General features: G+C 43.9%; 1 long non-coding RNA gene across 1 annotated transcript; it reads left to right on the top strand.

Annotated features, from left to right (window-relative positions):
- The first annotated feature begins 9,309 nt into the window (after positions 1-9,309).
- On the top strand, positions 9,310-11,004 carry LOC146975202 (uncharacterized). The gene is made up of 4 exons (XR_015037329.1): positions 9,310-9,390; positions 9,591-9,655; positions 9,995-10,089; positions 10,958-11,004. It is a non-coding gene; the product is annotated as an uncharacterized LOC146975202 (long non-coding RNA).
- The last annotated feature ends 989 nt before the right edge of the window (positions 11,005-11,993 follow it).

The raw sequence follows: 11,993 nt of genomic DNA, 5'->3' as shown, positions 1-11,993 counted from the left end.
ACCATGTTCCTTCTACCAGGTGGAAACAACACCATCAACATTTAGTGCAAATGAAATGATGATTTTAACCCAGCGGTTACTTCCTGTTTAAGTAGATGGTGCTGACATATTTCCTGTTGCTACTGGGCTGCACTGAGTGTAGTAGATTTTTTATTTTAAAGCACCTTTATTATTTATTATTATATTTATGTTCTCTTTTTTTTAATTATATTTACCTGTGAGAGGACATTTTGGTTTCTTTTTGCTTTCTTTTTGTTCCTCCTGAGCCCCCGTAGTCCTCCAGGCTTCTGTAGCCCCTCCCTTCTTCCCCTCACAGTGATGTTTACATTGGCTGAGGGTGAGCTCGGCTGGGGAATCCTCCCAACCTGTTTTTCTTGTTTTCAGTGTAAATGTGGGTTTAACCTATTGAATGTGTGATGGAAAATGTTTGCAGAGAATGTAAATATGTTTGGGGTTTTTTTTACGGGCTTCTTTGCCTTTAATGGACAGGACAGTTGAGAGAGAGACAGGAAATGGGAGGCGGGGGGGGGGACAGGATAGGGCCGCTCCATCCGGGATTCGAACTGGGGCCGCCTGCAGTGACTATAGCCTCAACACATGGGGCGACTGCTCTACCGCCCCGAATATATGTTTATCAGTTGTTTTCAGTAGTTTTTACGTTCTGAACTAGTTTTGTAAACTATACTACAGATCATTCGGCTGCCTCGTTTGGAGCTATGTACAGAGACTGTGGTTCTTTGTGTGTAATGAGTGTTGTTCTGTATGTTTAGGGTGAGATTTAAAAGACGAATGACGACAAGTGTGGTATCTAAATTGTGTTGCAGGTTTGTTTTTTAAAGTTTTAGACGTAGCAAATGCTGCGTGTTTTTGTTTTGGCGCTCTCTGTTCATTTAGTAGCTACACACCCCATGTTTTGCATTTGTTCAGGACAGATAGCTTATGTTTTGTCATTTCCATTGGAAATATTGATGGAAATAATACAGAAAAAAATGTGTGACAGTTCTGTTTACAATGACTGAGGGGCGAGATATAACAGACGGATGATGACAAGTGTGGTATCTGAATTGTCGCCCGCAGGTTTGGGCCGAATAAACGTGTGAGAACAGAATCCTTCTCTTCCTTCTTGTGCCAACTCGCATTGGTTACATGAGCATCACTGAATATTAACATGTGGATGTTCAAGCAGGGACTCTTTACTGCAGCTGGACGTGTGTCTGCGTTATAACTCAGATTTGAAAGAGAATCATTGAAATGTGACTCCACAGGAGAAACGTTCAACAGAAACACAACAGCCTTGAAATGTAGCTTTTATCTTACATCTGATCAGCTGATCCACGTCCTCCTTTAAAGTTAATGTCTAAGTCCTTTGAGTCATCGCTCTTTAAAGACAGACAGCTGGGTTCAGGAGAGTCTGGTCTCTGCTGCTGGATCCTGAAACAACAACACAACTGATAAATGTGCATGTTGGAGAAAAACTGATGAAAAATATCTTCAACCTTTTAATAAACACAACAACTGACTTTTAGAGAGAAAAGTCTTTCTGACAGTTTTAAACTCTGACCTTTGACCTGTGGTCTGGCTCTTGGTTTTAGAGGGAGGGGCTCCCTCCTCTCTGTCCTCACACTGATCCATGCTGCTGAGCTCACATCCACATCAGCTCACACACACTTTGTAGCTTCACCTGCAGAGGAAACACACATCATTCATCTGCACAGCAGCTCATATGTCCATCATGTCTCCAGCTGCTCCTCCACTGATTGGCTCTTCTCCTCTGCTTCATATCAGTGTCAGCTGAATGCAGTCACACAGCAGTGAGGAAGAGGAAGCTGCCATCAGCTGCTGTACTTCTACTATCAGTCCACTAGATGGCGTCATGAAGCTGCAGCCCAGCAACATGATCCATGGACCACTGTTTCCATCCACTGACACACACAAGGACTGAGATCCACTGAGTTGATGTGACACAGTCTCTGTGTGGACAGTGTCCCTGTAGAAAACCACTGGATCAAACAACTGGGCCAAGACTTATTTCACCTCAAACACTGCAAAAACTCAAAATCTTACCAAGAATATTTGTCTTATTTATAGTCAAAACAAATCTCATTCTACTTAAAATAAGACTCATCACATTAAAAATCAGCTTGTTTTTAGACACTTTTTACTTCTTTCAAGCAGATTTTCACTTGAAATAAGTAGAAAAATCGGACAGCGGAGCAAGTTTTTCTTTCTTATTACAAACACAAAAAACTTGCTTTCACTGGCAGATTTTTCTACTTATTTCAAGTGAAAATTAGTTTGAAACAAAATAAAATTATCTGAGAACAAGTTAATTTTTAGGTGATGAGTCTCATTTTAAATGGAAAGAGATTAGTTTTGACTAGAAATGAGACATTTTGACAAGAAATACGACAAATATTCTTGGAAAGGTTTTGAGTTTTTGCAGTGTAGCTCCACTATCACAACATTCACTCATTTCACTCACACTGGAAATTCAAAGAGAGAAAAACACTCTCCAGCTGCCACTGACACTTATTGTCTCTGTCCATCCATTCATCGTCTGCTCCATCAAATGTCACAAAATACAGACAAATGATGCGTTCAAGTTCCTCTCAGTCTGAGGCCACGTCTTCAAATGTCTCGTTTTGTCACAGCAACAATCAAAGAGACAAAAATATTCAGTTTACAGTCAAATCAAACAGAGAAAACAAGGAAATCTTCAGTTTTTGAGGCTGAAAACTGAAATTTTCTGCTTGAAAAATGTTGATTGAACAACTGTTGCAGCTCTAAAAGATTCTCCACAACAATATTGATGATTTTTGTCCAATAACCATCTTTAATCATGTGTTTCTGAGCTCATCAGGTGTTTTTAATCTACAACCTGCAGCTGCAAAGTGACCAGTAGCTTCACCTGTCAGCTACATGAGCTGCAGTACAAGCAGGAAGTAGCACAACAAGGAAATACTCAAGGAGAGTACAAGTACCTCACAACTGTACTGCACTAAATGTACTCAGTTACTGTGAAGAACCTGGGACACGGTTCTACCCACAACATCCACACAACATGGAGGACACGGTTCTACCCACAACATCCACACAACATGGAGGACACGGTTCTACCCACAACATCCACACAACATGGAGGACACGGTTCTACCCACAACATCCACACAACATGGAGGACACGGTTCTACCCACAACATCCACACAACATGGAGGACACGGTTCTACCCACAACATCCACACAACATGGAGGACACGGTTCTACCCACAACATCCACACAACATGGAGGACACGGTTCTACCCACAACATCCACACAACATGGAGGACACGGTTCTACCGACAACATCCACACAACATGGAGGACACGGTTCTACCCACAACATCCACACAACATGGAGGACACGGTTCTACCCACAACATCCACACAACATGGAGGACACGGTTCTACCCACAACATCCACACAACATGGAGGACACGGTTCTACCGACAACATCCACACAACATGGAGGACACGGTTCTACCCACAACATCCACACAACATGGAGGACACGGTTCTACCCACAACATCCACACAACACGGAGGACACGGTTCTACCCACAACATCCACACAACACGGAGGACACGGTTCTACCCACAACATCCACACAACATGGAGGACACGGTTCTACCCACAACATCCACACAACATGGAGGACACGGTTCTGTCGGTCCAGACTTTACAGCTGCAGCTCTGACTCAGCTACAGTAACATTATAATAACACAACAACAACACAACCACAAGTTGAAGGGCAGAGAACTCAGGTAACGACAGGTGTTAACGAGGAAAACATTCAGACTGTTCACCTTACCTTCACACGGGGAAACAAACTGCCACACAACCGCTGGGTCAAAGGTCACCTGTAGCACTCTGAACTGTGACTCACCTGTTGGTCGTGACGCTGTAATCTTACCTGGAATAATTAACCCGCTCCGCTGGACTTTGCTCCATGAAATAAAATCCAAAGGGAACAAAGAACATTTATCACACACACAATATTGACACAAAGGGAGGTTAGCTACAGTAACAAAAAACATGTTCCCAGGTGAACTGAACCATAGACTATGACAATGATCTGTCACTGACATCAAACACTCAGTGGAGAACTTTGAATGACTCAGGTGATAATTATTATTATAAACAGTTATTGGTAGTCTAACAGCTACAATAGTGCTGTGATGGCACTTATTGTTAATACAAGCAGATCCATCAGGAGGAAACCACTGGAGTGAAATAGAGAGCGGAAGCAGGAAGTAACGTCACCATGGGACCTCACTCACACTAGGGCCAGTCGATCCGAACCGTGCTGAAGCCCGAATGCCCCCCTCCCCTGTCCCCCGCTGGCCTGCACTCACACTACCTCCAACCCAAGCTGCTGAAGCACGGTTGTCTCCGACACAAACGTCATCACGATGACATACCAACACGGTGGATGCGCTCTCACTGCAGAAAGAACTGCGCTTTTTAATTGTTTGACCGGTTGTCATGGTTATCTTGAAGTTTAATCAAAGCGACCTTAACTAGCGATGTTTACAGCTTGACGCAATCGTTAAGTGACTGTTGTTTACATGCTGTTGCAGACACGTGGTGGAGAACGAGCGCATTACTGTAGCATTCCTGGCCAAGCGTACCGTGCCCAAGTATGGCGTCATACTTATGTCATATGTTGAGCGAGCGATAAAACATACACACGCGCAAATTATCTTATATCACACGCGCAGAGTTAACTGCCGCGTGCACTTTTTTAGTCCTCGCCCGTACAAATTCAACAACCGAGAGCGTGCAGGCAGGTGCGAGCGAGTAAAAATACACAGCAAGAGCTAAAAAATGCATCTTGATGTGTATATTAAACTCTACAGCACGTGCACAGGAGCTGCTGTGCGCGTGCTGGCTGCAGCAGCTCTCTCCCTCTCTCCCTCTGTGCGCTCCATGTTCACTTCTGCTCGCTCGAGTCACAGACTTTTGACTGTTTGGGGGCGGGACCAAGGGGCCAGGCCTGCCCTCTTATGATTGGTCACAACGGCAAACACAAACACACCCCCACGTGGGTGTCTCTTTCCGCCACAGACAGGAAGCTCTGTGTTAGCGGCCAATTGATAGCTTTCATGTGACGTCACGGCCCGTATGGAACGCCCCCCTGGCGGTCAAAACAATCCACTTCCCCGCTGTCCGCGGCTTAGGACAAGGCAGAAAAACACACACTGCTCCCTGCTGCTTCAAAAATACCGGTGTTATGGCCCAACTGGTGTCTGATTTAACTGGTTACCGTACCGAACAACAGCTGTGCTGCACTTCCGTCCGCAGATTTGTCACAAATTCATAAATCAAGCCGCAGTTCACATGTTAGTGCAGCCATATGCTTCTGTGAGTGAACCTGTTCAGGCAACCTACAGTCAGTCAGCGCCACACTACTCTCACTCTGCACAACACTGCACAGTATGACAAAGCCTGTCTTGTTAAAGTTACGAAGTAATGGAAAACACTCTGAAAATACAATAACAACATCGTCCTCGCCGCGCCGCGGTCGGTCCCGACCCCCGTTACCGTGTCGCTGCCGCCGCGGGCGGTGCTGTTGCCGTGTCCGGTGGCGGGCGGTCCCGCCGGGTTACCATCGCCGCCGCCGGTCCCGCTGCTATCGGACCACCGTCATCGTTGCCGTCGGTAGCGGTGCGTAGCAAAGCTCCGGGGGGTAAAGGGGGGGCAGCTGGTCACCGTGCAGCCCAGCTAAGGGCTCTGGTTTGTGGGTGAGAGGAGCAGGGAGCCTGGGCTCAGTGAGCTGGAGCTCAGACTGTGGAGCTCAGCGGAGCTGCGGTACCAGGACGGTGTTCCCACACAGGAAAGTTACAGGTACATTTCTACCACTTCAACGAGTTCAGAAACATTATTTTAAGATCAAAAAACTACAAAATGGGGCTTTTAATCAGAAACCAGTTGAGCCATAACACCGGAGGTATTGGTTACAAGCGGTGGAGGATGATGGATTCTCCACCAGGTAAATGTAAACATCGCCCAACTGGAGCTTCGGCAGGGAACTGGTCATCTTAAACAGCTGGTATACAGCAGCTGGTGTTGAATATCCCAGCTGGCATTCGACCGACATTAAACGTTGAAATTTGGTTGAAATAACGTCAGTTGATGAAAAAACGTTGATTCAACATCAAACCAACGTTGAACACCAAACTGTTGAAATGGTGTTGTCAATTCACTATGGATTCAACACTTGAAATTATATCAGTTGAAAAACGACGTTGTTTCAACTTCCAAACAACGTTGATCAATCAACTGTTGTTGGGGCGTAGGCAATATAATACATCCATGGGCGTAGGGCGCTCGTGAATGTTAGCTTGACGTTGCCTAGGAGATCTGTGCCAAATCTCGAGCTGGTACCGATCTTAACAAAATTTTCTCTTTATGTGTCCGTCTTATTGCAATTGTAGTGTAAAAATGTTCAAGAGGAACTAAACCCCTAAACCACTTTTTTCTGCTGAAAACAAATGCATTTGGGTATAAGGTAGTGTTGTCAGTTGATTCTGGTCCAACTTTTGACATTTTAGTCAAAATATTTCAATTTGGTGTATTTTGTAGTAAAAATGTAGAGTGACTGCCCTCTATGGGTTGAAACACGGCTATTACAATCGAATTTTTCTATTGGCTGAGATGGAGGCAGATGACGTTTTGGAGGCAGCTTTCGTCACCGGCCACCAGCTCCCCGACCAATCAGCACCGGCTGCTGCCTGCCGCTAACGGTTGCTAGGCACTCTAGCTGCTCTGCTGCGGCTAACGGTTGCTAGGCACTCTAGCTGCTCTGCTGCGGCTAACGGCTGCTAACAGCTGCCTGAATGGGAATCGTTAATGCGGCCGGCGCTAACGAGCCGTAAACGAGTTAACGAGCCGGCGGATCAGCTGTAGATGCTGTGTCACGGCTCTGGCGTCCTCTCCTAGTAGTGTCCACGCTACTAGTGCTGTTAGAGTAGCTCGTTATATATCTATGGTTTAGTTCCCCTTTCAGGATCGACTGATGCATTCGCTCGAGAGCTAAAGCCCATACTCATGCTTGTGCATGCGCAAAGTGGGTCTGTGACGTCGTCATCATCAGTTTGCCAGCAGCCGGTTCTGACCGGAGCGGAGGTCACTTTAACGGCCGCAGGAACTGACGGCAGGCTGCCACGAACAAGTCCAAAGCGGTAAGCAAAGTTGTAAAGTCATATTTTATTATAAACCTGTGATGTTTTGTGTACGGTTTGGTCAACGCTGTGTATGGTTTATGGTTGTGTACAGTTTGCTGGTTGTGTAACGTTATAGTTTGGTTAACGGTTGTGTACAGTTTGCTGTTTAACGTTAAAGTAACGTTATGCTTAACGGTTGTGTAAGGTTTGTTTAAGCTAACGTTAACCGTTACTATTGGGCCAACAGCAGCATTCGCCAACAGTCTTACTTTTTTTCTTAACTACTACCCAGGGGGCAAAGCAAAAAAACGGACACGGAGCGTTGTAAAAGGTTTGACACCAGAAATTATCTCTAGGAACTTGAAGGATTAAAACCTGGGTGGACAACCCGGTCAACTAGCTGCTGGAAAGCTACAGGGGGCTAAAACCCCTTTCTGGGGTCATTTTGCTGGTGAAATGATGTAAATGCAAATATTTAGGTACTACAATGGCATAAATAGTCATACAACTATAAAATTTGGCAGAGAGTATCTTGACACATAGGGGGAGGCAGGAAAAAAAGATTCTGGGGTTTGCTGCAACTCAATTTTAAGATATCTCCCTCAACATCCCAAAAAAGACAAAAAAAAGTACTGTTCGTCTGACAAATTCTCATGAAAATTATTATTTTTCAACACCTTATGGAGAATATCTATGCTTAACATGTATATAGAAAATTTCCTTAATTCATAAGCTTCCATTTGAGTCCCAGATAGCCTTTCTATCTCCAAAGCCCCACTTGCTGTGGCCAACGGTCTTCTCTATCTATCTGTTCACTTTGGGGAGACCAGAAATAGAATGGTTTCTGATCAGGCCAGTTAACATGGAGTTTTTCACAATAGGTGTTGCATTGTTTGGAGACAGCCTGTAGCTTTCCAGTAGCTAGTAGAAAGGCTATCTTGGACCTAAATACCTAAATATTTGCATTTACATCATTTCACCAGCAAAATGACCCCAGAAAGGGGTTTTAGCCCCCTGTAGCTTTCCAGCAGCTAGTTGACCAGGTTGTCCACCCAGGTTTTAATCCTTCAAGTTCGTAGATATCATTTCTGGTGTCAAACCTTTTACAACGCTCCGTGTCCGTTTTTCAAAAAACTGGGATTTTGCCCCCTGGGTATACGCTTCCTAGCAGTGCTAACTAACGTTAGCCCAACGTTTTTATTATTTGTAACTGTATTTGTGTTGTTTTATTTGTCATAAACAAGAGATTAGTGCGTTTTTGTCGCGGACTTGCGGTGCTAACGCTCGAACTTTTATTTTCACAGAGACGGCCAGGCTTTGTGTTCACCTTCCGGCTCAACAAAACCTCAAGTCCCGGCCCGGGTTAACACGGTACTACGAAGCTGGTTATCATTATTGTGAAAGGCCGGTGGTCGTAAAGTAATGTCTTGTCTATGACCAGCGATTGGCGGTCCGAGTTGTCAATCACCCCCGTCCTCCTCCTCCGTCCAATGCGAGGCTGCGAGCTGCCTGCATGACTTGTGTCACGTGATCAAAACAACTACACAATTCTGATTATGTCAGAGGTGTAAATTCAAGCCTCGCTCTCACAAAATCTAGATAAGGGATTAATCCGGGATATTGGTTATCCTGGCTGAATTTAGCCTCAAGTTGGTTGTTAAAAAGCAGGCTAAATATATCCTGGTCAAGTTACTATAATGTTTGATTTATTCTCTGAAGCTAGCCTGTTCCAGACCAGGCTAACAGCCAGGCTTAGTTAATTCTGTTCAGTCAGAAATCCCTGTGTACAGTTATTCCATGTACATACTGTATTGGCTTGATTTCTAAACATCCACATCCACCTTTATTTTGAAGGAACTTTTAAACCAGGCTGACTGTGCGACTGACTGACTGTGCGACCAGAGATCACCACCGTCCATCTGGCCTCTCCTTCCTCGTTCCCGGGGCCTTGGCAGGTCCCCCCTGCCCTCTTGCAGCGCAGACCATCTCTTTGACCATCTCTTTGACCATCCAGGTACTTCCCATCAACCACAGTCCTATTGATTGATTGATTGATTGATTAATTGTTTGATTTATTGACCGAGATTCTGTCTCCCCCTCAGCCTCCTCCTTCCTCCTGCTGCGCCTCATTACCTCCTTTGACAGCCTCAATCAGCTCCTGCTTCAAACGTCACTCCTCCAGGTGAGCGTCGCTCCTTCATCAGAGTCTTTAGATCAATGGTTCTCAAAGTGGGGTCCTTGAGAGGGTTCAAGGGAGTCCCCAACTTTTTTTTTTCAAGAATTTCTAGAATCCCCCCCCCCCTACAAAAGACAAATGTCATATCTCAGCTTTGTGGAAGTCTGGACTCTTAAGTTTTTCTGTTTCTTGTTGCTCCTTTTCAGAGTAAACATCTGAGGAGGTTGGGGGGCGTTGACGCTGCTGACTTTGTGAAGAGGTCAATGGCTGCGTAAGTTTGTTTTTTGCATTGAATTATAGTGGTCCAGGTAATCTGAACAACACAAACTACACAATCCAGTAGTTTGGATAAGTTGGAGAAAAGTCATGGAAATGGAACAAATCACCTTGTTGTTTACAACTATTTCCAGGTAGAAAAGCAACATGTAATTTAGCTATATACAGTATATCATGTTTTTTAGACAAATGTTTAGACACATCTGAAATGACTGAAGAAGTATTTCTGTGTGCATGAGCAAGGCAGTTTTGTGTGGCATTTAATCAGTTTTGGGGAATTGCAACTTGATTACACTATATAATACTCTTATATAAATCTGTTTTACCATGGCAGGACAATGACAAATAAAAGAATGGCAAAGATCAGCCTGAGAGGAAGGAATGGGAAGACGTCATTCGGGGGGACCAAACTCTACAACACAATCTGTGGTGAGTTTGCTTAAACATAGTAGTTGTGACCATGTGTAAAATAACTGAATATATAAATACTGTATACAGTGTAAATCGCTTATAGTGATCACGTTGGTCCCGAGTTAATGCCATCATCGTTGCTGGTACCGGTGCTGGTGCTCAGCAAAGTGTGTTTTGTGTGTCACTGGAGCTCAAGAGGGGAGGCTGGCCGGTAAGGGGCGCTTATATAATAATTAGGGGTTACGGTACGCACAAGTCACGGTTTGGTACGGTACGGTTTTCTGTAAAACAGACACTAATTGAATGTAAAACTAAAATCTGTCTTGTGTTATAAAAGTAGAAAAAAATAGAATATAAAGCAAGTGCATTAGTAGTGTTGGCAGGCCATTTATTAATTCTGGAGGAAAAAAACTTGCACTTGACAACTAAAAACTATTCATGAGTTTCAAATGTAGTCCTAGACCTGCCATGTTGAGGACCAACACAGGTGTTTCAATTTGAGTTGTGTTTCTGATTGGAGTAGGACCAATTAATTAGTTTGAAACACCTGTGGGTCCTCAACATGGCAGGTTGTAGGACTACATTTGAAACTCATGGATATATAAAAAAAACAACAACAAGAAATCAATGTTGGTTTACATAGTAAATTTAGACAAGATGCCAGTTGCTTTGGTGCTGTTTCTGGCCCTGTCTGTGTTCATGTCAAGAGGCTTAAAAGCAGCCGGATATGTTGTTGCGCACAAGTTGTCTTTTTCCTTGCACCAGCGATTGAAATGGGGGGGGGGGGGGGTGATTCTGTCCCAATCCTTTTTGATTCATATAAGCGGTTGATCACTGTATATGTATATTGTAATACTTTATGCTGTTTGTCTTTTCCCCTCTTCAGACGCTGTCCTCAGTTCGTTCAACACAACCACATCAAAAGTGGACGAGTACATGGCGAAGTACCTGAAGTATGCACCTGAGAGGATCGGTGTCTAATTTATATGTTGTAGACCTCGCAGTGGCCTTGGAGCCCTTGACAATAAAGTTTTATTGTATTGTATTATTGTATTGTATGCTTTTTTATCACTGTGTGGTTCTTATTGCCCACTTTAGGGTCCATGATGTCCTCCTTTGTTTGAGGGGAGGCTTTGGTAAAAATAATCTGTCTTATGTTAAAAGTAGAAAAAAATATCCTACAGTTGCCTTCGCTGACTGTCCATTTTGTGAATGCTTTCCATTTAGAGATTAAGATTTTAATAATCACACAGAAGATCTCTAGAGAGCTATTCACTCATTGTGAGATTTGATTTCTGCATTGAACACATCACACATCACAACAAAAATTATTTATTATTCTATTTGTCACATATGTGTAAAAGCAGGATTTTACAGTGATGTTGAAATTTCAACCTTGGCAAATTCACCTATGTTGAGAAATGTGACGTTGAAATGACGTTGCTATTTCAACGTTGATTAAGTTTGCAAAATCAAATCAAAATCCAATGTTGATCCAACGTTGGCACCTGACGTGGTTTCAACGGTGATTCAACGTTGAAATGCCAGCTGGGATGGGTCACAAGTGCCCAAAACTTCAAAGCTGTTTTTATATCTTTCTTTCTCGGCTGCTGGCAGATGATTTAAGTCATTACTCGGTTGTTTGTCCATAGAAAGTCCATTGCGGGGCCACTTTGGAATGTTGCTTTTGACCGCCAGGCCACCGGGAGGTCATGTGACTGAAAGCTATCAATTGAAGAAGAAGAAGAAGACCAGAGCCAGTCTACGATATTAGAAATTCTCTGGGAAGACACAGGACGGAACAGTGGCGGTGACTAAGTAGGCTAATAACGTTATTGATTAATAGCATTGTTTAAAAACCTAGTAAATTACTTAACATTGATCTCCGATATCATTACCTCTTTGGTGGAGGCAAGGGATTA

This window comes from Trachurus japonicus, chromosome 13 (assembly GCF_045865225.1).
Source record: "Trachurus japonicus isolate A0001 chromosome 13, Traja_1.0".
NCBI lineage: Eukaryota > Metazoa > Chordata > Actinopteri > Carangiformes > Carangidae > Trachurus > Trachurus japonicus.
The sequence above is the reverse complement of the archived record's forward strand: the minus strand, read 5'-3'. Positions and strand labels throughout refer to the sequence as shown.